We start from the raw sequence: 27,616 nt of genomic DNA on the forward strand, positions 1-27,616 counted from the left end.
TTTGTGTGTAATGGATGCAGTGTGCCACTACAACTGTGGTCCTGAAGTGGAGCTGGACATCCTAAGGAAGATGGGAATTGAACCTGGACTGATCACAACTTCTTCGAAGGTTGTAAAGGATATAATGAAGAGAAATCAGGCTACACCAGAAGCAAGAAGCAGAAGAAGATACCTGAGAGGAAGAAAAAAAAATGAAGGTGGATCGCAAGACTACTGCTGAGGGTATAACGTATGAAGCAGGAGGATTTTGACAGCCTAACTTTCAACTGCCGTTTCCCGTAAGTACAGTTTCTTGACATATTGGCTTAAGGAAAACATCATATCTCATCCAAGAAAAAAGATAGAAATATGATTCTGGTATCATTTTGAAGCTTGGAATGTAATCTAGTGCATGAATCAAATAAAAATTTGATCTACATGTTCACAGTCCCATTAAAATTTTTTTTCTTCAAGGTTGCATACTTTTTTGTCTAATATTTTACAAAATTTAAGATATTTATGGTAAATTACAACAAAATGTTATTCAAAGTTTATTCAGGCATTAGACAAACATTTTTCCTATAAAACAGTGAAGGAATTTTGAAAATAGCTTCATTAGGAAAGAGGGTATCATATTTACCATTTTATTAAATTTTTTAAACAAAAAAAATATTATTATAAACAATTTCAAAGAAAAATTGTTTAAAAATAGTTAAATCTCTTAATAACAATGTATTCTTATAGCTAAAAATATTGAGAGCCCTAAATGTTGCCTGATTTAAATTTTCACCCCCTAATGTATACATTTACCTTAATGAAAATTCCAAAAGCATTATAAATTTTTTAAAATCTAATTGTTTCTTGAAGGTAACACTGCATATTGTGCAAGAAGCATTAGTAATGCTCTATTCTAGATTGTTGCATTTGCAATATGTTATATATAAAATTCAATATTCAAACATTAAGGGGACCCGGTAAGCCAAAAAATCTTGAATTTTTCATTTTTTCGTGTTTTATTGATCTATGAAGCTTTATCTTTCAGATGAGCCATGATTTAAGTTTGTATCTGATTCCTAAGTATGTTTTTTTTTTTTTCGGTTTAAATGGACAGCGACATTTAAAGTGGGCGTGTCTCCTGTTCAGCTGGCATACTACTATCTTAGTTTCAAATTTTGCGCCTTATATGCGAAATTTTTTTCATTGTAGGGAATTTGTATGTATTGGCATACCTGGTTTAGCGGCCTGTGCTTTGTTTCGTAGCAGCTTTGTTTCGCCTTACAGTATATGCGAAATTTTTTTCACTGTAGGGAATTTATATGTATTGGCATACCTGGTTTAGCGTCCTGTGCTTTGTTTCGTAGCAACTGGTTTGTTTACATGGTTGTGATATACACGTGTTGTTAATTGTGTTACGATACAGTTGAGTTGCATTATAGATGTGCATTTTGTGATAATTTCTTACAATATGGGTTACAGAAGTAGTTTGAAAGTATTTAAGAAGAGAAGAATGTTGGTAAACGCAAGAACACATTCGGCATTATCAAAGCAGTGTGTACGCGTTAGAAAACGATTTTTTCACGAGAAATGGGAGGAAGAGTTTTATTGCTGTTTAGAAGGGGAGAACATGCGATGTATGTTATGCTCGAAAATCCTATTAGGCATTAATAAATTTAATATACAACGACATTACTCCTTACGTCATAAAGAACATGCTGAATTAGAAGGTAAGACAAATTAAATGTTATTTTTTCGCACTATTCCGAAGAAAATTTATGATCTTAACATTTGCACAGTATACTAAATATAATTTTTGAAAATTGTTTTTAGGTTCAGAACGTGCAAAACTATTATATTAAGTGGCCTTAAGAAACACCAGAATATTCAAGAGAATAAAATTTGTAGATAACACAGAATATTACTGGCTAGTTTTGCAATTTCTTGGGAACTCGCCCGTGATTTAAAACAGTTCAGAGACGGGGAGACAGTAAAGAAGTATATGATTAAAGCTGCAGAATTAATCTGTCCGAGTGAAACACAAAATTTCGAGAGTACTGTATTAAGTTATCTAGGCGCACTGTCGGTAGGCGAATTGAAACAATTGGTGACCACATTAAGAACACAATCAAAACTAAAATTAAAGATTTTGTGGCTTATTCCTTAGCTTTAGATGAAACAACTGACCTTGTTGATACTTCCCAACTTGTTTTATTCATTCGAGGTGTAGACAACACTTTGTCGCCTCAAGAGTACTTGTTAGACTTAGTGCCCCTTAAATCCCGAACCACTGGCGAAGTCATCTTTGAAGCAGTGTGCAGTGTGTTAGAAACTAATGAAGTGTCATTGATGAAACTGGTTTCTGTTGCTACTGACGGCGCACCAGCTTTGTGTGGAGAAAAATTGGGGTTTGTTGGTCGCTTAAAATCTCATTTAAAGAACATAGGAAAACCTGAAGAACTGCAGGCATATTACTGTATCATACACCAAGAAGCTTTATCTGCGAAAATAATAAATTTACAACATGTCATGGATGTAGTTACAAAAACAATTAATAAAATCAAATCAAAAGCTCTAATGCACAGACAATTCAGGCAACTCCTCCGTGATATTGACGAGAATTATGAAGATCTTGTGTATTATACAGAGGTTAGATGGCTCAGTCGAGGAAAAATGCTGAAGAGATTTTTCGACTTAAGAATTTCAGTGGCCGATTACATGAAACAACAGGTAAGGGGCTTTCGATAAATCTATCAAAATTTGTTGATGTTAATGATACACTTCTTCTATCATATGAATTAATTATACTGTTCTATTTGCTTTTAGGGAAAGAATATACCAGAATTAGATAACGATGAATGGATACGAGACTTGGCATTTTTGTGTGATATATCGGGGCATCTTAATGATCTGAACTGTCAGCTGCAGGGAAGAAACCAGAACGTTGTACACCTTTATGATCACATCAAAAGTTTCGTAATGAAATTAGATTTGTGGATGGAGCAATTGAAACAACAGCAATATTATTATTTTCCTTGTTTACTTTCTTTGCCCGTTAACAGAGGTAATAATGATAATTACATAAGCATGCTTGGAAATTTGAAACACGAAATAATATAAATGTTAGATTTCATGACTTCCATGATAAGCATAATGATTTCTTGCTTTTCGCCAATCCATTTTCTGTTAATATCATGGATGTCAGGCCGTATCTGCAAATGGAAGTAATTTGTTTACAGAATGATACTTTTCTGAAAAGCAAATGTGTCAATGTAACTGGTCTAGAAATTTATAAACAACTGGACATAAATAAGTACCCCAGACTGCATACATTTGCTGCAAATATAGCATGTGTGTTTGGTTCCACATATATCTGTGAACAGTTCTTTTCAAAGTTAAATTATGTGAAATGTAAAACGAGATCGAGATTGACAGATGAACATTTAACTGCTCAACTAAGGATTGCTGTGTCAGATTTTGAACCTGACTTCGAAACAATTGCATTTTCAGAAATGAACATCGTTGAGAACGACGTTGATAATAATAGAAATTGAATTCATAATAGTAATAATAATAATAATAATAATACATGAAGAAATACATATTACATGGTTTATTTCAGTTTAAATAAGTTTAAGGGGAGCAGATCTCGACAATGTTAAAATCACAGAGTTCAGGTACGCGTAGCTCTGAAACCATTGAACATAGAGGTTTGAAATTTTTACATGTTATATTTATAACCTTTATCTATGTATTAGAATAATTTCATTAAGTACATTCAATTCCTATAATTGATAAAAATTTTTTTATTGTGATCTAATTTTTTTTTTAAATTTTAATCACATGTTATTTTTTTGGGACCACAATTTTAAAGCTACAATAATACATTTTGTTTTAAAAATAGAGGACTTTAAGATTGATAAGTGTTGTAAAAATTGTTTTTCTATCTCAAGTAGTTTCTGAGCTGTGCGTACCTGAATTTAACATTGTTGAGATAGGCAGTACCTGCTCCCCTTAAGTCTTCTTATATTTCGAATTTTTTATATAAAAAGTCATAATTTATTGCTTTTGTTTATGCAGATGTCTGTATGTGTATCAGTAATTTCCTTTTGCACACTTTGTATATGTATATAGAAAAATAATTATAACATTTTCAAGTCTTTTCCTGTGTTTAGTATGCTTTATTAATGGTTACTAACAATCTGCCACTGACCACCCTAGCAATTAAGATAAGCGGACGCCCTAGCAATTAAGATAAGCGGACACCCTAGCAATTAAGATAAGCGGACGCTGGTCGCAGTTTGAATCTTCCTTCCTACTCTGCCTCCTAATAAACAAAGTATTGCGTAATGTTGTGCTTCACGTAACTGAAAATTCTGCCCATGTATGCTGTAAATAGTGGCTGTGCATCAGGAAAGAAACTTGAAAATTCTAAAATCATTTATGAAACTCTGCAACAAGAACACAGTGTTAGGCCGGTTACACTATACCAAGAAATGTGTAATGTGAAATGTGTGCCGAGAAATGCGTTTAATCGAAAGCATTGTTTTAAATGGAACGTCACACACTACGAGTTTCTCGCTCACCTCGCGCGAGGCAAACACATTTCTCGCTCTGATCGCTAGCCCAGCGAATTTTTCAAGACACATTCGACCTCTGTCAACGATTACAGTTACACACAGATATCGGGAAAACATTTTTCAGCTATTTTAAATTCAGAAAACATAGCAAAATTGTTCTAATATGTCAGATCGGCCATTGAAATTTTTCGGTGTCATACATATAAGTATGATACATGAGACGATAACTATAATAGTAGTAAATTGAAGACGTCGCCGGAAAAAGGAATGTAACATCAAATTATTAAAATATGTGATGTAGGTAGGAAAAGAAACTTTAAAGCATTTATTTATAACAAATCATTGAACTCAATGGCTGAATAAATTTGTATCCCTGTTTAGTGAAATGATTGTGATAGTAATGAAATGTGCTCCTGAAATAATTTTCCTTTCTACTGAAACATGAATTTACAGTTTTGTTCGTTATATCCTTATTCCGGGGAGGTCTTCAAATAAAAGAAGAAATATGGAAGCAGATAATCGATTTAATCAGACATTAATTAGGTTAAGTTTCTAATTTGCAATGCCAATCAACATGATATTGGCTATGAATGAAATTATGCCTTCATGATCACATAATACTTTACCCTGCATTGGTGACGTGGGGTTTGACACACCCCACCTTGCTTTGTTTTTTGTTTGCTACTAGATACTCTGGTTTGTTATGTGGGGATTCGTCTAGCTGCTTGCAATACTTCCTTCAGTATGTTTCATGTCATATTCAGTAAAAAGCCAAAAAAATGAAATGGGGTATCTCAAACCCCACGTCACTACTGATGTAATTTTTTTCAGGTCACACAATGAAAAGATATGATTTTATATTAGATGTTACTGTATGTATTACTTGCTAGTCAACACGATAATTTATTAATGATTAAGTTTTCTTCATTGTACTCGTGATGAAGGGGTTTCATTATTGGACTGAAGAGAATGCTGTTCCTGGTCATGAAAAAGTGAACAGTATCATTCCGTTTCGCGATAAAGTGAAATACGATTTTGCTGCATGCCATTTAATATAGCGAGGGAATAATGGTAATTCTCCAGAAAAATTACACCAAAGAAGGCACAATTTTCTTTCGTTTCACTGACTTCTGCGAGTTGTATAACCTAGTAAAACATGGTTTTGGTTTGCAGCCACATATAATATTGTACTTTCAGAATAAAAAATCTTTTGATACTTGTGTATTCTAATGCGATTTTGTAGCCCACACTTATTGAAATTATACAGATTTGATTCTTTTGTATTTTAATGCATTGTTGCAGTTAGGTCCAAGATACAATATTATGAAAACTAGTCATTTCCCTAGTAACCCATGCTGGAACTATCACGTCTGATATTGATAATTTTTTCAAATATTTTATATAATTGGGTGCAATAAAAGAAGCTCCAACACCTCCTCTATTATGACCACATTGTCAGAGCCAGTGCCACTTTCGCATCAAAGAGTCTGTCAAATAGGCCTACACTTATTGCAGTTTTATGCAATATAAATCTTTTTCTTTTCATGGTAATGGAGTAACAATCAAAATATAACTTCCCAAAGAAAATAAAAGTTATATTTCATTAATTTATATTTTGCACCACGAAATTACGTAAACTACTTACCTTTTTAGTATTATTAAACTGTTGGTTCTTGGTTTGATCCACTGCTGTATTTTTATTAAGACATTGGATGATTTATAAGGTTCAAACTATAGACTACAACATAATAAACATAGAAAAAACAAAACTATTTGTATATTAACATTTTATTTATATTATGCTAAGAATATGAATATCTCATTTATCTGTACAATGAACTTTGTATCATTTCTATAGAGTCCGAGGATTAGGAAGAGCTGTATCAAATTCTTTAACAAAGTTATATGTGTTAGGGAAAAGAAAATTAATTGCTACCGGTAGGCTAGGTACGTTTTCATCACACTGTTTCTTTTGCTTTTTACCATTAACCTTTCATATGTATCTTGAGAAGAGATACAAAAGTCTTTGAAATGGAACGTGACATATCACAAAACTCGTATCCAAACAAGATTTTCTGTTTCACAGTTTCCAACACATCTTTTAAATCACCCACTGATTTCACCACTCGCCATTTATACTGTTGCAATGTCTTATTCTCTTTTTGTACACAAAACTATCCTTTCCTTAACTGCCTTATTCTTCTTCGATAAAACCCAAATTTCATTTTCAGTATCAGTTTCCAATGACATAATGGAGGTCCCAACTTCGTCTACAACTGTCACAGTAGAGTGAGGGAAGATTTCAGCAAACTTTCGTTTTACTCTTCTTCTTTCCTGAAAATAATAATTCATATAACATAATGAGCCTACTTTATACACAGTAGCGAATGGATATACCAGTATTATTATGGTTAATTATCAGTGTAATGCTCATCTAACTAACCTTTGGTTCTTCAAGGTGCAAATATATACAACACAGCCCCCTGTCTGATACACATATGATAAGGTCGTGCGATCCACATCCAACTCCCTGAAGTGACTGGAACAAATTGTGTTGCAACGACAACACGAGGTGTTTGAACAGCTTTAACCTCAGGATCCTTTGGAAAGCTGTAATACAATTTTACATTTAAGTATTAATAAACTACAGACAACAACAACTCCGGATATTTGCGTACATAATGCCATTAATCTCTCATACATATCCATGATAGGTTATGTTCTTGGACTCTTATTTCCTCTGCCATACAGAACATAGATCAGCATATTTAAATTTATCAAAGTATTACTGTACAAATTTAAAACAACACAACTACACTATGAAAACACAGTGATAGGTTAAATTAAGATGGATACCGCGCGACACTGACAACTATTATGTATTCTGTACTTTTTGGTTCGATTACACATTTCTCGGCGCAGTGTGTGGACAATGCTGTCTCGCCTCGCTCGCGCATTTCTCGGCACACATTTCACATTACACATCTCTCGGTATAGTGTGTAACTGGTCTTAGTGATACCAATGAGGTTATAGATGTTGGCATATTATCTAGTGTACTACAAAATAATGTACTCTGTAAAGGCTGTGGCAAAGGTGGGATATCTCTTGAGGTAAAAAAGCACATTGGTCTTGCTGCAGAATTAGTTTTGGTCAATGTAGAGTATCACCACCCACTGAGCGTTGAGCGACTTCCGCCGATTTTGGAATAGACACCGACACAGGTTAGGTTAGTTTAGGCTTTTATTATCACGTCAAGATGAAGGTGAAAGCAATTGAGTGTGATTTTTTGTTTTCTATGTTGGCAGTTCAAGTGCAGTTCCTATAGTGGGCGGGACATAAGTAACATTCACCAACAGTGTAAAACTCTACACAGTAAATGTTACACTAGTGTATGGCCTTAGGGCTATTACAGCTGTAATACAATTTACATTTAAGTATTAATAAACTACAGACAACAACAACTGATGTGAAGAGCTCATGCAAAACGTAATAGAAATGGAAATATTATCTGGCAAAATGAAAGGAGAAGATCATTATATTCCATATATTCTTATGATACCCACTAACATGCATTTAGAACTTAAGCAACTGCAATTTCAGTTCGACTAGCATTTGTAATGGTCGTATTAAAATAAAGCTCAAGTACAGTCGCTCAAAGTTGCAGACATTCACTTAGAAACTCCGTGTTTTTCGCAATGTTAACTATGTACTTTCCTTTCGAGTGAGCACACCTAAACATTTATATACACCATGTCCTGCTTAGAGGGATCGAGAAATAAATGCTCACCATTTAAAATCAGATGAAGATATCTTTGTGATTTACATCTGACAAGATGCAGAAACTGTGCAAGTTTATGCACCAATGGTTTAAAAACAGTTGCATGTTCATGTGCATGCACACTAACGTTTATTGTGGAAACAAGCTTGGCGCCATTCAGTAGAACATTCCGTCGTTGGACCATTCTTCTTCATCGAGGCAACAGTCACAGGGAATGTGTATCTGGACATGTTGCAGAACATTTGTTATTGATCAGCTTCTCCCAGAATCGGCTCTTCAGCAACCTGGGGCTCCATCCCATTACAGTGGAGCAGTATGTGGCTTCTTGAATGCAAACTTTCCCAATAGGTTGGTCGGAAGAGGAGAACCCTTGCCTGGCCACCTAGGTCAACCAACTTGACGCTCATTGACCTTCATCTGGGGCTTTGTGACAAGTGTTGTGTACCAACGTGATACCATTGGCACTTTGGAAAAACTGAGACAACACATTATAAATGCAGCTGCACTAATCACCCCACAAATGTTATGGAACACTTGGGAGAAGGTTGAGTACCTTTTAGATGTCTTCAGGGTAGCTCGAGGCAAACACATCGAGTTGCACTGACCATTCTCCGAAATTCGGAGAGCTTTTACATCAAGTTATACAAAAGGTTATGTTATAAAACCATTATTTATACTTTAAATCAGCACTTATTTCTCGATTCTTCTAAGGGACATGGTGTAAATGCAATAGAGGAGAAGAAAGGAATTGTACGCATAACAAAAATAAATTCAATGGTACCTTCATCATGTTCGTAATGTAGTATCTGAATGTATGCAAGTCCACTGAAAATAACACTGTATTAATTGAATCGGTCGGAGCTAAAAGGAATTAAGTCAAAATATGAAGTTTTGGGTTATGCAACAATTTGAACAACTGATGTCATGTGCATCGAACGGTGGAAGAAGGAACTAAGACTTTTAAATGTTCTTTTGTGTTCTATAACATAAAAATATAATATTTGTGTTATTAGATGAATATTTTTTGCTTCTCCTGAAAGGTTGTCAAAAGTGAGTTAATTCCTTTTAGCTCCGACCGATTCAATTATAAAGTAACATATCTCTCAAAATATTGTTGTTAATGTCCAAAAATGCGCTACTACGAAATTCTATGTGTAATCATGTTGCTAATGTAATATGTTAAGAGTTGTGGAAAGAAAAATCTCTGAATCTCTAAAATATGTGTCTGTCAGAATATAATTATGTTAAATAATGACCCCGTGAAATTATACAATACATATAATATATTACATAATTACTATGCTCTGGATTCCACTAGTGTGAAGTAACGGTTAGCATGCGTGACCATGAAACGATCGGACCTGGATTCAAATTATGGTTGGGACAAGTTACTTGGTAGAAGTTTTTTCGAAGTTTTCTGACGCTATATAACCATAGTAGTTGATAAAGCGTCATAAAATAAACAATTAAAAATATGTTCTGAATTTTTTAGGTATAATTTCTCAAGTCATTAAAAAAGGGAATAAAGTAAGCGAGCATACAGCAGTCAAGGGGGTAAAAATTTTTCCAATATAAATTACATTATATAGCCCTACGTATATATGATCCTTTGGTACGACTGATAAAGAGAGAAATTTTGGCTCATGATGACACCACAACGGGTTCACACTGGAAACGAGGGAATTTCTTATATATCATCAGCTGTCTCTGAAATTCAAGTGAAAGCACACATAGACATGAAATTACGTGAAATTTATGTACCACAGCTTCAAATCAATGTACAGATCTTATAATGGAGACGGCAGAAAGGTTGTAATGCTTTTCAATATGCTGACGCCCACGAATAAGATAAGCCACTTGAAATTTAATGAACACTAACAGGCAGAGATAAAATGTAAGATCTGTAGAACATTGAGTCATCGCTTTAGTTGGGGTATAGGTACCGAGGGGTATGTTTTTGTTTTTTCCTGAACTTCAAGACAGTACTAACTCATTTAAAGTTTGTGTGACTAGCCTTTATATATTATATATTTTCATTTGGCTTTACTTAGTTTATAGTTTTATTTTCTCTGTTATTTTATTTGTATTTCTGGTGGTGTGGAAGAGAAGACCTGTTGGTGTTAACTATACCAGATTAAACATATATATATATATATATATATATATATATATATATATATACACAGTGAAACCTGTCTAAAGCGGCCATCTGAATTACCTTGTAAAATGGCCGTTTTATCAGGTGGCCGCTTGATTAAGGTTACGGTTTTTCATGAATGAGCATGAAAATACTGAATTTCATTGACTTTTTAGTACTATGCGAGCACAACAATCATGCATATTAATTTATTCTGTATTGTTAATACTAAATATGCTTAGAACTACAGCACTACAGTATTACATTAAATTATTCTACATTTCACATTGTGGAGTTCACTTTATGTATGTTATACAGTATAGTAGTCTTTCAATGTCAACTGTTTTAGATTTTTACATTTTCTTTTCACTGCACAGTTCTCTAAAGTGTCCAACAATTTATTCCATGATTCCATTGCATTCATTTTAAAGTCTTTATCAATTGTTTCACACAGAGATTTTATGTTTTGAAGAGCAAGAATACCGTCTTTTAAACTTGAGACCGAATCTCTTATGCCATCAGCTTCTTTTTCGGTGTCACTTCCATCTTCCTCAGGTACAGGGACACCTATGGAAGATGGCGAGGAATTAATTTTCATCACTAGGCCTATTCGGTATATATTAGGAAATTAAACAAAATACTGTTTAATGAATGCTGATATGCATGCAAAATGTTGCAAAGAAACATTACCTTGATACTCTGCCTTAAGTCGGTCTTCCCAGTTGCCGTTCAAATCATCGAAGCAATCAATAGGCATCTCGTCAAAATCTGGGTCATAATTAACTCCTGCTGCCCATGCCAGAGATTGAAGCTCTGCGTCAATGTCGTTTTCTTCACCAGGTTGGGATGGCGCTGGTTCAGCAGGACTCGAATATGCGATGATCCCACACTTTGCGAAACACTTTGTTATTGTAGTCTCACTAACTTCATTCCAGACAGATTTCGTCCATGAAATGGCATCTCCAACATTAACTGTCTTCGTGAGTTCTGTCACACTGTCAGTCTCTTCCATTCTTGCAACTAGCCTTTTCAAAACTCGCTTGCGGTACCTCAGTTTAAATGACTGGATAATGCCTTGATCAAGGGGCTGGAAGTGTGATGTCGTATTTGGGGGAAGAAACACCAATTTTACGTTTGACAATTGCGTTTCAGGATGACACGGTGCATTGTCCAGGAGCAGGATCACATTGCGATTTTGTCGTTTAATCTTGGAATTGAAATCGCATAGCCAATTCTCAAACAATGATGATGTCATCCAAGCTTTATTGTTGGCAGTCCACTTCACCCCCAATAAGCCCATGTCAACATTTTTCAAACATCTGGGCTTTAATGATTTCCCTATCATTAAAGGTGGTCCTTTTTCTCCTGCAGCATTACAACAAAAGAGTAGGGTTATTCTGTCTTTTGCCAACTTTCCCCCTTTACACTCTCCTTTCTTAAAATAAAGTTTTGTTAGGGAGGGCCCTGAAAAAAAGACCTGTTTCGTCGACATTGTAAATGTCTCTGAGTTCATAGTCCGCAAGAATTGAAGGCAGTCTGTTTTTCCATTGTTCAATATCATTGGTTGCAATGTCACCTCCTTCACCAGACACAGATCGAAATGCAATGTTATGTCGTTTTCTGAAGCACTCTAACCACCCATTACTAGCAACAAAATTGCTTACACTGAGTTCTTTGGCAATTTCAAGAGCTTTCTCTTGAATCATAGGCCCACTTACTGGCAATTTCTTTGCCCTCGCACACTTGAACCATTCGTAAATGAAATCATTCACATCACTAAACACAGATTCTCTCTTCATTTTTTTTGGCCACCATGCTTATTTTCCTCCCACTCTTTTAATATTTCATTTTTATTCCTAATTATACCGTTTATTTGTGTCCTTCCACATTTGAATATTTCTGCAATTTTTCTCGCAGATGTTCCCTTCTCACTTTCTTCAATCACTTTTCGTCTCACCTCTAAACTTAACACCACTCTAGATTTATTGTTAGACATGATTTCTCTCTCAAACTAACGTCACAGTTCCCCTAAATCAACTGAGTGAAGAAAAGAAAAATTCCTGAAAGCTGGTCCAAATAGAGAAAGATAGAAAGAGGAGAGAAAAAAATATAAAAAATTCGAATGGTTAACTACTGACCTAAAACATACTGTGACTTTTCGATAGAAAAAGTCCGTGTTTCAATCCTTTAAAAACGAGTAAGAATTTATAGCTGTGCAGGGTCGGAGTGGAAAGTGACAAAAGAGTCATAAAACAGTAACCAACTAACCCCAAGACATGGAGGGTGTACTGATGTACACTTAGGTATTGTCCTCTTTATATTGCTTCCTGTCCTCTAACCATTGAAAAAATAGGTCAGACAGTATCCGTGAAAATATTTTCTGTTGGACAGTGACTGTTATAGTCAGGTTCCAATCCAAATAGACCCTGGCCTCTGGCCGGTGCATGAGGTGGCCGCTAAATAAAGAGAGAATTTGTATTGTTCTTATAGAAAATCCAATTGGTTCCAGAGAAAATTGGCCATTTGGCCAGGTGGCCGTTTAAATGAAGTGACCGCAAAGGCAGGTTTCACTGTATATATATATATATATATATATATATATATATATATATATATATATATATACACAGTATATACACACATACACATTAAAAACCAGTTGAACGTAAGGCACATGATGAAATGTTTTCTTTTCGGTGCCTGATCTACAACTGTTTTAAATTGAGTTGACCCTGGCAGGTATTTGGCTAAGAAGCTTATTAATTGATGTAAGTGACGCTATGTAAAGATTCATCTTTATGGACGAGAAAGCATAGTAAAGGCAATTTGTTTTGTTTGTATATAGTTGAGTTCCGAGATTTCTGAAAAATCTAACAAGTTTGATTAAAATTAGAAGCAAAAAGGGAAAGCCCGGGCTTTCAGCTAGTACAACACAAAAAATTACATTATTTTGTTTTGTTGTAAAATAAAATTAATTCTTTACTAAAGGACGTTTTATAGCTAAAAGAAAAAAATAATGGTTTTTCATCAACATCCTCTAGGATTCCGGAATGGACACTATTTTCGTTGAAATTAATGAATTTTTCAAATACAGTAGAACCTTTATTATTCGAGGTAATGAAGGGGATGAACTGAACAGTTAATCGAAAAAATCGGATAATTCGTGAATTAAACTATAATTTCGTAATTTTCTCCGTGATGGTGTTTGACATGCTAGGTAATGAATGAGAACTTCAGTGATTTAAGTTCTGTTGTCAACAACGGGTTCTAAGGACCAAGGGTGATGGAAGACAGGAAAATTTGAAGTCTCGTGTTGTAGATTTGCGTACTCGTACTTTGCACAATTGTATTCTTGTATTTTTTTAAAATAAATATCGCAGAGTTGTAACGCCAATCTCGTATGAAATGAGCCACAGTTTCTTCCTCAAAACTCTCAATTATTTGTTTTTTGTTTTTTTTCGATAATTAGCACAACACCTTTTCTTTTGACACCCGTGGAAGACATTTTGCATAGAAGTACACATTACGCCCACTCGAATAGTAAGAAGAAGGTCTGAATGGTATATGAGTTGAAAGTTCTTGGGGTAATTTCTTTGAAAGCATGTACAGTAGTGTCTATTTTACAAGTTGGGGAAAAACACCCCTTCCCACAAGTAAATGTCCCAGTTGCCAGTAACGAAAACACTCCTACTACATACTGTGTAAGGGTAAAGGCTTGTAATTAATTACCTCCTGAGAGCTTCATTTGTTCTCTGCAATAAAAAAATTGAACTAGAAAAAGACATCGGATAATCTGCCAATCGGTTAATAGGGTGATGGATAATCGGGGTTCTACTGTACAAGCTTCGAAAATTGAAATGCAATGCTAATTATCAGCATTAGTTTTAAAAGTAATTACTAGTAGAGATGGGTCGGAGTCGTTCATTGATGCGAGCTAGCTCTTTGACTCCCGCTCCTTTTGAGGAGTCGTTCAAAAGAGCGGAGCAGTACAGTGTCCTCCCTCTTTCTCAACCAGCTCGCTTCTAGTGATCACTCACCCTACGCTTCACCACCGCACCGCTCCGACTCTTCTATGATAACTGCAGAGCGGGTTGTTAACTGTATGACATAGTACACATGCTTCTCAATAGATGCCATTGCAATAGACATTCGAATCGGTTTGCATCGGTCTGTGAATGCGGAGAAAAGCTTCTTGTACACGTAGAGTAAGGCAAGTTTCCATGTTATCCCAGAGGGAGAGAGCCCATTTACATTACTTACGCTATTTTAGGAACCAGTAACAATCGTGAAGGATCGGTATGTAGTATAAACAGATCAATTAAAAACAGTTCTGAAAGTGTTGGTAAACAGGGACGTCGCTAGGGGGGTGCGAAAGGGTGCGCAAGCACCCCATAAAAAATCGGAGCACCCCTTTCCACACCCCAAAGGGCAACTTATTAACAAAATACTAGGCATAAATTATTTTGAAGAACAAAAACAAACAAACAATTTCTTGGATGTGAAAAAACTGCGTGCAAGAGAGTGAGGTGAAGTTGCCTTGCTCTCCCAAGAGTAGGGAGCGAAATGCAATGAACGACTCGCTCTTTTGTAAGGAGGGAGCGGGAGTCGTTCATTCGAAACGACTCGCTCATGAGCGGCCCATCACTAATTACTAGGGAAATATACATTTATTCCAATTATCTACTGTCGACTTAACTTCTTTGTATTGTATTATTAATTGAAAAAGTTTTGACTCCTACACAAGTTTCTGCTCTACGAGTATATTTCAATCACCACATGACTGACATAATTATGATACAAAAATGGTGTAATTTCAACTATCTACTTTCACTTGTTCCAGATAAAATGGGGACACATGCAAAGAAATGTAATTTTTTAAAAACCAAATATACAAATGAACTATGTTTTCTTAACTTCACAATCGCAACATTAAGGTTCATCTCGTATTATGAAAACGCAGCCAACATAGTATAGAATGAATTTACAGATATAAAATTAATAAAAGACGAAGATCTCTAAGCCAAAGGGTTTTGAAATTAATATTCTCGGAAAAAGTAACGATTTGTGATTTCTATAGTGACAAAAATAAAGTAACAGGAATGCAATATATAACTGCATAATAAAATGTACATTATATCAATTGTGTTTTAAATATAAAGTATGAAAACGACAGGGGAATTTTAAAGTCAGATCGAAAGTTCTCAATGTACTATCAATTTTCTTATTTACAGCTTCCTCTCTCTGACGCTAGTTCCATTTTTTCATTCTCTATGGAATTCGCGATCATCGCCCAACGCGTAACAATGCCTTCTTCAACTATGCAAATGACATATTGGACCGCCATTATGAGTTTTGATTTCATTTAAAGCAAGCAAAGATAGCGCTTTATGGAGAGTACGTGAATTGAGGAGCTCGGTTCGATTCCCATGGGACAACTAGGATAAACCTCTTCCCACTGAGGTAAGCTTTCTAAGTTATATTACGATTCTTGCTTGAAAATTGCAACAATAAGTAGGGAATAAAAACATTTACGTTTTGTAGCATCAATGACGATTCTACGAATAAATGTGTATATTGGAAGCTGATAATTAAGCCTCGATTAGAAGACACATTTAAAAATACTAGTACCTAACGCGTGATGCAATATAAAAATTACTGAGGGCAATGAGAATTCATGATTTTAATACATTATATTATTTATGGCCATCCTTTCTTATCAATAAATAGAAACAAAATGAATCGTGGAATGCAGCGCTTCTGAAAGTGTGGAATTCTGTGAATCGTAAATTGTATTTAAATAGTATTTTAAGTTTGGAGAATAGTTCAACGGCTAAATGTATACAGTCACGAAAAACGAATCAATAAAAACCTGAAATGTCACCAATAATAATTATAATATAATCGTAATATTACAAAATAAATATTAAGAATTTTTATATTTCATTATTGTTAATACTAGGCTACTAAAGTTCTAAGAAAAATATAATATTAATCAGTTTCATATCTGGATTCTCTGCGAATTTATCCACGAAAATAAATTACCGAAATAGGTTAAATGCAGAAGAAGAAATTAGGCTACAGTTTTTTGCCCTAAAACCAAATAATTATACAAAAAACATTGTAGGCTTTAAAAAGGAACATATTCATCCCACTGAGCAGAATAATTAAGTACGGTGCTGGATTTTATATATTGTGTTAATTATTAAATAGGTACTGTACCTTGACCTATTTCATTACTATTAATACTATTAAAAATCTAAAAATAAATATAATATTAATCAGTTTCATATCTGGATTCTCTGCGTATTTATCCACGAAAACAAATTACCGAAATAGGCTAAATGCAAAAACATGAATGAAACTACAGCATTCCGCCCTAAAACCAGATAATTAGGGAAGTTTCCTAGTACCCGGTACTCGTTACATAAGCCGTTAAGTCAGCCATTGTTGTATATTCATAAGAGATGTGTATTTTCCCTGGACCAAAAATATATTACAAACTGACTAAAATCACATCTAGTAACAAACTATTGAAATTCTTTTCAGAAAGGAACCACTGTGCAAACACAAAAAAAAACTTACATGACGAGTACTGGGTACTAGGAAACTACCATGTGCACTTAAAAATAAATTGAAAATGCAAGTTTTTGACGGTATGTGCATTATTAACATAGTTTCAATTCTACATTTACACCCACTTCAATGATACCGTTAATAATAATAATAATAATAATAATAATAATAATAATAATAATAATAATAATAATAATAATAATTCTAGTACTAATGAAAGTCCACTGCTGTGGTCTCGTGGTAGCAGGCCGGGGTTCAATTCCCCGCTTGGGACGAGTTGCCTGGGTGAGGTTTTTTCCTCACTCCTATGGATGAATATCAGGCATATGGAATCCCACTCATTCTCGCCACTTCCTTTCCCCCCCCCCCCTCATTATCCTTTCCTTATCATTCTGCTTGTATTCTTGGTTTTCAGATTGCCCCTGCGGCGGCCCTCCGAAGCTCCTGATGCTCTCGGTTGGCCTCCACGGATATGGTAGTTGGTGACCCAGCAGCAGAACCCACTTCCCTTCCGACGATAGGGGTGGCCTATACCTCAGACCGTTTGCGGGGGGGGGAATGTGGGGGCTGTTGAGATGGAATGGTACACGGACTTAAAGGGATGGTGGGACTGTCGTTAGGGTGTTGGGGGTTAGGTCGGTTCAGCATGGGTGCGGTCATTGGGCTACAACTCATCCCAGGGGTGCACAATAGACCTCAGTTCGCGGTGCATAGGGATGTTCCCCTCCCGGCCTCATAGAGAGAAAATGAAACTTCGAAATCCTCCCATACCACACATGGGACTGTGCTCTCATTTGCGTTGTGTTAATTCATAATGAAATGAAAGTGAGAAATGTATTAATATTTCAAAGGATAACACATTTTAGACAGGAACTAAGTCAAAATTTGCTACATTTTAGGAGAGCAAAAAAAAAAAAAAACTTATTTTCATGAATATGTTAAATACGAGTGTACGAGTCCCATACTATAAATATCAACTTGATGTTAGAGATACAGGGGAAGGTCTGACTGACTAAGTTCATTTCTTTGCAAATCAGTACTTCATGAAAGTATTAATCATTTCATCACAAAAAAAATGCAAATTTTGACTTTGTTTCTTTTTAAAACGTGCGATTCAAATATACATGTGGTATATATTAATTATAGGTTAAGGTACACATATTTTATCACCTAAGTTAATTATGTATATGAGTTTGCTGCAGTAATGTGTACTTAAAATCAATTTGTTCTTCATAAAATACTACTTTAACTAAATTTCAATATAATAACAAAACAACAACAGTAATAATAATTATTATAACAATATCAATAATATTTAATTACAAATTGCTTTTAGAAAATCCAGAGGTTCATTGCCTCCCTCACAACAGCCCGCATCGCACAGTGTGCAATTGGGATATTCCATGAAAAACAGGACATTATTATGAATTTATCATAATTTATTTTTTTCAGGTAAAAGTTTTGTAAAATGGTACATAAAACCCTGAATTAAGTAGAAACACATTGCCTTTTCAATTGCTTCAAAATTTAACTGTGGTACATCTGCATTTAAGATGACCTTTATCAGCCATTTCCCACTAGACTGAAACTGCATTGTTTTTGAGACTCTCAGTTGCTTAACAAACATTATTGTGCAACTTTTTCCTGTTCTGTGTGAAAAGTGAATATATATTTTAACACAAGTTTATTATTATAACGTTATAAATGTGTTAAGTAATTATTAATTAAGCCAGTGAAAAGAATTAACATCTATGTCCCACATGTGACTCAAAATAGGTTATATTTTGTTTTGCAAAAGAAATATATTCATTAAAAAAACTTCGAGTAACTTTTTTCCTTCTTTTTTAATCAACAATTGCATGACCACATTTTGAAATTATTTTATTAATTACAAACAATTAAATAATGATTTTCATTGTTGTCCCACACATAACCATCCTATATGGGACATGTATGCAATTTTATTTTTATCACCTTTGTAATCAAAACAAAACTTGCTCTCCAAGTCTGTTAGAAATTCAAAGTGCTCTTTGATCACACACAAGTGTACTTTTATTTACTGCAGCTGTTTTCTATAAAGGACAATGTAAAATGTACCTTATCTATTCTGACTGCCAATCTAAGACAAAGACATTGTATTTGTGTTCACTTTCTATATGATGAAATCATTTGATCAGGTAGTGATGAGCCGAAGTTGAAATAATATGGAGCGATGGGTCATTGTCAGAATTTTAAAATAAGTTCATGATAAAGATGCTGGAAATATAGGGTATTTAAAAAGTCAGTTCAAGCTTAAACAGCTATAAATATTATAATATTTGAGATAAGGAAAAAACAAAAACATTATAGTGTTGGGCAAACAATGGGGTTTACAAAACATTGGGAAGATGCCCGCTGTTCTCTTGTTCAATGTACAATATTCTGTCAGCGACACCATGCACAGCATTTTGCAGATAATATCTTGGAATATTGGCAATTTCTTGAGAGATGGCATCTTTCAGTTGCAGTAGAGTCGTTGGATGTGTCAGAAAAACTCGTTCTTTAAGGTAACCCCACAACCAAAAAGTCGGATTGAAATCTGGAGATCGCAGAGGGCACATTGTTGGAAAGTGCCTACTGATGACACGATCGTCAAACATCTGCTTAATTAATTGTTTTTCAGGGATAAAGATGTGGGGTGGAGCGCCCAAATCGTGATTCCTCAGTCTAGGGATGACGAAGTTCTGTAACATGCTTAGTAGCGCTCCCCATTTACTTTAACAGTCTGTCTTATTCCATTATTGTCCACACCTGTGGAGTAACGGTTATCGCGTCTGGCCAGGAAACCAGGTGGCCCGGGTTCGATTCCCAGTCGGGGCAAGTTACCTGGTTGAGGTTTTTTCCCGGGGTTTTCCCTCAACCCAATATGAGCAAATGCTGGGTAACTTTCGGTGCTGGACCCCGGACTCATTTCACCGGCATTTTATCACTTTCATCTCATCAGACACTAAATAACCTAAGATGTTGATAAAACGTCGAAAAATAACCTACTAAAAATTAATGGTGGAGTTAACACGCGTAATTGAGGTTCTTTTTCCGACCAAAGTCATCAGGAGGCACTTTCCAACAATGTGGCCTCCGCGATCTCCAGATTTCAATCCGGCCGACTTTTGGTTGTGGGGTTGCCTTAAAGAACGAGTTTTCCTGACATCCAACAACCCTACTGCAACTGAAAGATGCCACCTCGCAAGAAATTGCCAATATTTCAAGACATTACCTGGAAAATGCTGTGCATGGTGTCGCAGACAGAATGCTATACATTGAACAAGAGAATGGTGGACATCTTACCAATGTTTTGCAAACCCTGTTGTGTGCCCAACACTGTGATGTTTTTGTTTTTTTCCCTATCTCAAATATTATAATATTTATAGCGGTGTTTAGTGTTCGAACTGACTTTTGAAATACCCTATACTTTCTGAGAAGTACTAGATAGATTTTGCTTGGAAGTATTTTCACATTAGGAATAATAATCAAATAATTAAAAAAATTAATTTCATAAAAAACGAAAACCAGTAGGCCTACTTATAATTACCCAGATATTTTGCTGAACTAGCCTCACAGGTTGTTAGCAGTACCCATACCTGTTACGTGGCAGAGAATCACATTATACTGACTCTGAAGTAATTGCAGGTACATGCTTGTGACAAAATTGAAGTCTCGGCTTTGGTACAGGCTGGAATTTCAAATCACTTCAAGTGGCCTGAACGACCTGACGTATCTCCTACAGCCAACAAGAGAGTGTCAAGAAACTGTTATCTCTAGATGTTGTGAATAATCATGGAGTTTTTTTATTTTTCAGAGCATTTTTAAAGTAGAATAAACTGTTGTATTGTGTTCTTTATGAAGAACATTCCTTTTTAAAATTTGTTGATGTTTCCTTAGTTTTGTGATATTTATAATTTTTTTTGTTATTCCATAAAAAATTTACGTATAATAGCCTAAGAGTATTTACAGTCATCTGTTTTAATTCCTCCCATAAGGGTAAAAGTCCCACACGTGACCCCCTGTGTCCCACATGTGACCAACAAAAAAAAAAATCTACAGGCTCACCAGTTAATGTTTTGTTCAATGTGATTGGGTGAGATTATAGAATTTTCTGCAAGTAATTCAGAAAAAAATACAGCATGGCAGCATTAGCAGATGGGCTGAATTTTCTATCATAACTCAGTAATTTGTTATGTTAGGGAAATGCATGTGTCCTGCACGTGACCATCTTGTGTCTTGTATTGTCCAAGTACACAAAAAAGATTTAACTTTTCATAGCTCAAAAAATCAGTCATTGTTGGCACTTTCTTTTTGGCATACAAGACTTTTAATTTAAAAATTTACTTAACTAATTATATGAAGATATGTGATTAAGAAATTAGTACAAATGTCCCACACATGACCATGGAATGTCCCAATTACTTAATCTAGATGGACACAATTAATAACTTCTCTCCTATTCAACAGATTTTCATTATATTTTATGCCGAACATTAAGGTAGCATATTTGTTTTAGTATAAACTCTGATTACGATTGTGCAAAGGGAACTACGGTACCTCTTTATAGGTGGTGAATTTGGGCAAAATTAATAACTTCCTTCATATCTAATATATTTTCATGAAACTTTATCCAGAACTTAAAGGTAGCTATTTGATCTGAGTACAAACTCTGATTACATTTGTGTAAGGGAAACTACCCTTTATAGGGATTGAATTTAAACAAAATTTATAACTTCTTTCCTACCTAATGTATTTTCATGAAACTTTATGCAAAACTTGAAGGTAGCATATCGTCGGTGAAGAAACAATACCGCGTAACTGACTTTTTGACGATTTTTTGTTTTCTGGTGCGTTGGCATCCCTAACACTGCGAGCACCATTTGATAGCGCGGGAAAGTGTAATTTCACCATGTAAATGTGAGAAAAAGGAGTTGAAACAATACCGCATATTTGAATTCCTGAAAATATTACTGAAATTCCGCATAACTACACTACATGCAATATTGCTTAACTGCATTCAGGGTACATTTGTTGGAAATACCGCGTAACTGAATAAGAAACATTTCAACACGGAAGAATAAAATAATGCTGTAGGCTATTTTATGAACAAAGTGTGCGAGCTGTGTACCTCCAAATAGATATTATCTCACAGTAATGCGTACGGCGGAAAATACTTTAATATAACTAAACTGAATTAAAGGAGTTTTACATTTTTTTCAGTAACAAATTGAAATGTAATACATGCTCATTTAATATGGGTGAGTTGATATGGGTCATCGAAGGAAAAGACTTAATATTAATATTTAATATTTCTCAACAATGCTACGGAAACACACACGTCAATCTGTGTGCCACAAAGCATCGTTTTTCCCGCCAATTCGAGGTGTATGCACTTATCTGACACATCAATACTTCTGTACCTATTAGTTACTGAGTTTCGTTGTAATAAGCGTACACAATATTCTGTGAAAACTGCAAAAAAGAGAGAGCCTACGTTGGGTATATAAGGCTGAAAACTGGAAAAGTAACGCATGACACACACAGGGACTCAAGGAAACTAGGGGCATCATGTAATTCCAAAATGTGTCAAAAATCAAAATTCAAACAATGCAATGTAATTGGTAATGCTGAAAGACAAGACATTTTTTATATATCTTGGAATAGAATGACCTGGGATCAGAGAAAACAATACGTAAACGGTCTTGTGGATGTAATCCCGACAAAACATCCTGGGAAGAGTACTAGTGAGTCAAGAAGAAAAGATACTTTGTTGTATCATTTCCATGTGGGCAATGAAAAGTTTCAAGTGTGCAAGAAACTGTTCTTGAATACTCTTGCAATAAAAGATTGGTGTATCAGGTATTGGTTAGAAAATTCAAAGCATGGAATGTCCTCTTGTTCTACTGTTTTCCACACTCATGCCAAAAAGGACAAAAAGGAAGAAGGTACACAATTTCTCTGGACATTTTTTGACAGTCTCCCTAAACTACCTTCCCATTATTGTCGACAGTCAACAAGCAAACTTTATTTAGAGCCTACAGTTCATTCCAAAATTCAGTACATGATTTGTATAAACAGAGATGTGCACATGAAAATACTGACCCTCTGAGCAGAGATATTTCAACCTGCTTTTCCAGGAAAGTAACATCAGCATTTATAGCCCGAGAAAAAATCAATGTGACATCTGTTGTAGTTACAAAACCGGGAAAAAAAAGTGAAGCTGTATGGCTGCAACATGATGGAAAGAAGAAGGAACCTCGAAAAGAAAAAAAAAAGGATAAAGAGGATGCTGAAATGGAACTGGGCAATGTATTCAACATGGATCTCCTGGCAGTCAAAATAGTTCCATACATACAGGCAAGTTCTGTGTATTGTAAGACTAAGTTATGTGTGCATAACTTTACAATTTACAACTTGAAAAATCATGATGTCATGTGTTACTGGTTCAACAAAACCCAGGCAGAATTGGTGGCGTTGGTTTTCGCCAGTTGTGTCATAAATGCATTGACTGACTGCATAAAAGAAAATCCTCTGCCAGTAATTTTGTACTCTGATGGATGTACATACCAAAATAGAAATGCAGTCATGTTTAATGCCCTCCTTGGTCTAGCAATTTCTGTGTTGATTACCCAAAAATATCTAGAGGAGGGTCGCACTCAGATGTAGTGTGACTCAGTTCACAGTGCAATTGAATGCAAGTTAAAATGTTTCAATAACAAGAGAAGCAAGAAAGAAACCCACACCTTACTTTGTTAAGCATTTAGATTATTCTTTATCCAGAAATTATGGTGACAAAATATTTTGGATTTATTATTCAATTCGCCCAGGAAGAGGAACTAATGAACCCACTGTAACTGATCCGAGGGCAATACAATATCGTCCTGATGGTACAATTTTTTTCTTAAAAGCAACACTATAATTCATTGACACGTCTCACAAAATAATAAACATAATTATAATTACATCATATTGATCTTTTTCAAGGTGATTGTTTTACAGGAAACCTTTTCAAGTATTGTTTAACAAGTACAATATTTTTCTGTAAAAAACTTAAGTAATATCAAAAATAAAATTAAGAGTACCAAAACATTGCTTACTTCTTTTAATTATAACACTTCTTCACTTTAAAAATGTTCTATCATTGAAATTAAGTGAAAACTAATTTAATGCAATACCACGTAACTGACATAAATCTTCACAGCTAGCCTTCTAATACCACGTAACTAACATAAATAACTTAAAATTGGAATATAATTTCATTTTCGGATACCGTACACATTTCTAGCATTATTTACTAATACCATGCTGAATTTCACATTGCGGAAGTGATTAGTTTTTTTTTAAATTACGTTTCTTGTTTGCCCTGTAAAATTTGCATTTTGTTACTTACGTGGTATTGTTTCTTCACCGACGATATTCGATTTGTATACAAACTCTGATTACGTTTAAATAACAAAAACTACATTTTTATAGAGGTGCATTTAGACAAAATAGTAGGCCTAACTACCAATAGAATAGAATTTATTAAACATTTATTTTGTATATAATATATTTCTTACCGTTAAACATTTACTTTCAATAAAAAATGTTGAATTCATAATATATGTTGTGAACTGTTGAAGTGCGTTAAATATACACGATAATGTTTGCAGAATCACACAGAATCGCTAGATGAGTTCATTTATTCTTCTTGTGTCAGGGTTTCAGGTGGTTTTTAAAAAACTTCTTGCCGCTTTATCGTCAATAGTGGTCCCTCATCCAGGTGTCATTCCATCATTTTATTTCCTTATGAAATTTAACATTAGAATAATTAAGTTACACATAGATCAGAATTTTCCGACAGTTGTAAGGTTAACCAAACACTCCCTGTTACACTTTTAAAATATTAACAGAACTTACTCTTGAGTAAATACACTTGCCTAACCTATTACATCACATATCTTATATTTTGAACATCATCTCGTAAAATAACGATAATACAATAATTTTGTTATCTATATACACATACTTTTATATACACGTTCACACATAGATTTAACATTCTTGCTATAACATTTTGAACAACAAAAATAGCCAGGTATATTCAACATTCCCTGCATACTAAACAGAAACCTGTTTTAAATAGACATAACCAAAAGAAGTGAATGAGTAGTCCTTTCCTTTTCTTCTCGTACAAATACCTGAATTAGTCCATAACACCATATAGGCAACACTCACACACATAGGCTTTTCACTCTTGCTAGAGCACATTCTAGAAACATAAGAAAACTTCTCCCGATATGTTTTAAGTTCTCCAACATACATTACCATATGTACTAAACCGAGACAGCCAAAATAAGTGAATGACTAATCCTTTCCATTTCTTGTCATACAAGTAGGCTGCCCGGTTCACACGAGAGGAATGTCTGTGGAAAGGCAGCTGTGCGGCAGCCGCACCATTCTGAGGTCACACGAGCAGATGAAGGACGGACGGAAGGATTTGAGGTGGACAGTCGCCATAGATGCTAATTACCGTGCAGTACTAGTGTACTTCGAAAAGTAAAGATGAAGACATTGAGTGCATCCAATAGTCAACAGTCCTTTATTATAAGGAACTTTTTATGTGTTGTTTAACAAGTTGCACAAGAAGGAATCAGTTTATTTTAATTAACTTCAAAATGACATTTCTGAGCTTCGATAATTGTATCATACTCTGAAAAATGCCTTCAGAAGATTGGCTATACCTCCAATACAATGCTGTCTATGACATTTATGGTAAATTAATGCCAATAATTGTATGCATTTAATTGTTGAAATGAAGCTGTAATAAGTGCATTTAATTTCGTATTCACTTTGGAGAAAATATATTACGGTACGTACATTACCAGTACTTTAATAGAAGGTAAAGAGAGAGGAATTAGAAGGAAGTATCAATACTAAAAAATAGAGTTTACTGAAATGAAATATATTAATCGATGGCCCAGAACCAGATTGTTCCAAGTCCATTTTACTTTTTTTTTTTTTTTCAGGAGAGCTATTTTAAGCTTCTGACATTCAAAGCTTCATGAAACAATTTGGAATAGCTTCATAACAACCTTATGGAGAGGAATATTTACAATTTTGTTCGATTCATATATGCAGAGAAGAACTGGAACACAATGAAACACAGACTTAGAACAGTCTGGTTCTCAGCCGTCGTAATGTTACTGTTTGTTTTATTTTCAGAAATTGAAATGTTGTTGTTGTTTTCTAATGCCAGGCGTTTGACAATAAAGTCATTTGACCTCTTGCACTCCAACATTTTTCAAAGATATTATCATGGCCAGCCAATGAAGCACAGATTTGGAGGTGTTCCGAATCCATTTCTTGGTTTGAGTTGCACAATGGGCAGTTAGGGGACTGATATATTCCAATTCTATGCAGGTGTTTGGCCAAACAATCATGGCCTGTTGCCAATCTAAATGCAGCTACAGACGATTTTCGTGGTAAATCTGGAATTAACTGTGGATGAATTTGAAATGTTATCAGTGTTATCACTTTATTAAAAAGCACATAGAAAAATTAATGAAGTAAAAAGTAAATATCATAAATTAAAATAATTTATGTATTATTGTAGAGGCTTATGCGAGAAATATTTGACAAGGACTACTTATTAACACATTTCCTTTCTGCGTCGGAATGTTCCATGAAATTGGGAAACAGTACACAACAAATTTCATACCAGGGTGAACATTTTTTGTTTCTGTCCTTGTACTCTTCATTTTGAATGTCCTAAATATATGGCCTTTTCTCATTCTCGATCACAAACACCTCAATGTCAACTTTCTCTACATCCATATCCTCATCGAATACAATCGCAATGCGCAATGCAACACTACAAGTTAAAAAAATTGCAACAGCCAGTACTACAATACATGTGTGATATGTCGACTGTGACTCAAGCAGACGTTGCAGAGGGTTTGTCTCGGGGTACTCCCGTTTCCCTCTATCATTCCATCAACACACTCCACCTACCCCTCATCTATCATCTGCAATAGTAAAAAATAGATGGGGGTAGTAGTGCTTACGGATTTCCTATGCTGATATAGGAAGGGTTTGGGGCTCATCAGCCCGTATGCCTGGCTCTATCAGGGGCTCAGATAGGATGCCTGTCTCTCAGCTGACGATGGCAGGAAGGGCTTGGGGCTCCGGCCCCTGAGACTTATCAGGCTACTCGTCTGTAAAATGGGACCTAGCTCTATTAGGGGCTGATGCAGGATGGCCCACCTGTCAGCAACAGATTCACGAATGTCACTCAGGCACCTGTCAGATTTGGACAATCGCATATAGGCCTATAGACATACAAAGCGCCAAAGCATGCCTAAGGTATCAAGTCCAGCTCTAGTAAAAGCCAAGATATGTCGTCTGGACACTCGCCGCCAAACTGTCGCGTCCGCTCGTGTGATTGATACAATATAATTCAATAGCCCATAGCGAACTTGCGGCCACTGTGCGGCGTCCGTTACGCTATGGGCGATGTGGTTGGCATGCGGAGATGTTCCGCTGCCGCAGACTGTCCGTCCTGTGTGAAC

The 27,616-nt window shown here is 35.1% G+C and overlaps 2 long non-coding RNA genes across 3 annotated transcripts in view; one reads left to right on the top strand and one right to left on the bottom strand.

The window, feature by feature from the left end:
* The first annotated feature begins 1,323 nt into the window (after window positions 1-1,323).
* Window positions 1,324-26,337, top strand: LOC138700212 (uncharacterized). The gene is made up of 5 exons (XR_011332301.1): window positions 1,324-1,703; window positions 1,807-2,703; window positions 2,800-3,037; window positions 15,701-15,929; window positions 25,442-26,337. It is a non-coding gene; the product is annotated as an uncharacterized lncRNA (long non-coding RNA).
* LOC138700213 (uncharacterized) overlaps window positions 5,895-27,616 on the bottom strand; it is a 69,947-nt gene continuing 48,225 nt past the window's right edge. Inside the window, exons 3-4 of one of the 2 annotated variants that reach the window (XR_011332303.1) lie at window positions 6,997-7,163; window positions 5,895-6,887 (exon numbers count right to left, since the gene is read on the bottom strand). This is a non-coding gene — a long non-coding RNA (uncharacterized lncRNA). Of the gene's footprint in view, window positions 7,164-27,616 lie in introns of both variants that reach the window. The other variant, XR_011332302.1, reaches the window with a different exon arrangement.

This window comes from Periplaneta americana, chromosome 5 (genome assembly GCF_040183065.1).
Source record: "Periplaneta americana isolate PAMFEO1 chromosome 5, P.americana_PAMFEO1_priV1, whole genome shotgun sequence".
Lineage (NCBI taxonomy): Eukaryota > Metazoa > Arthropoda > Insecta > Blattodea > Blattidae > Periplaneta > Periplaneta americana.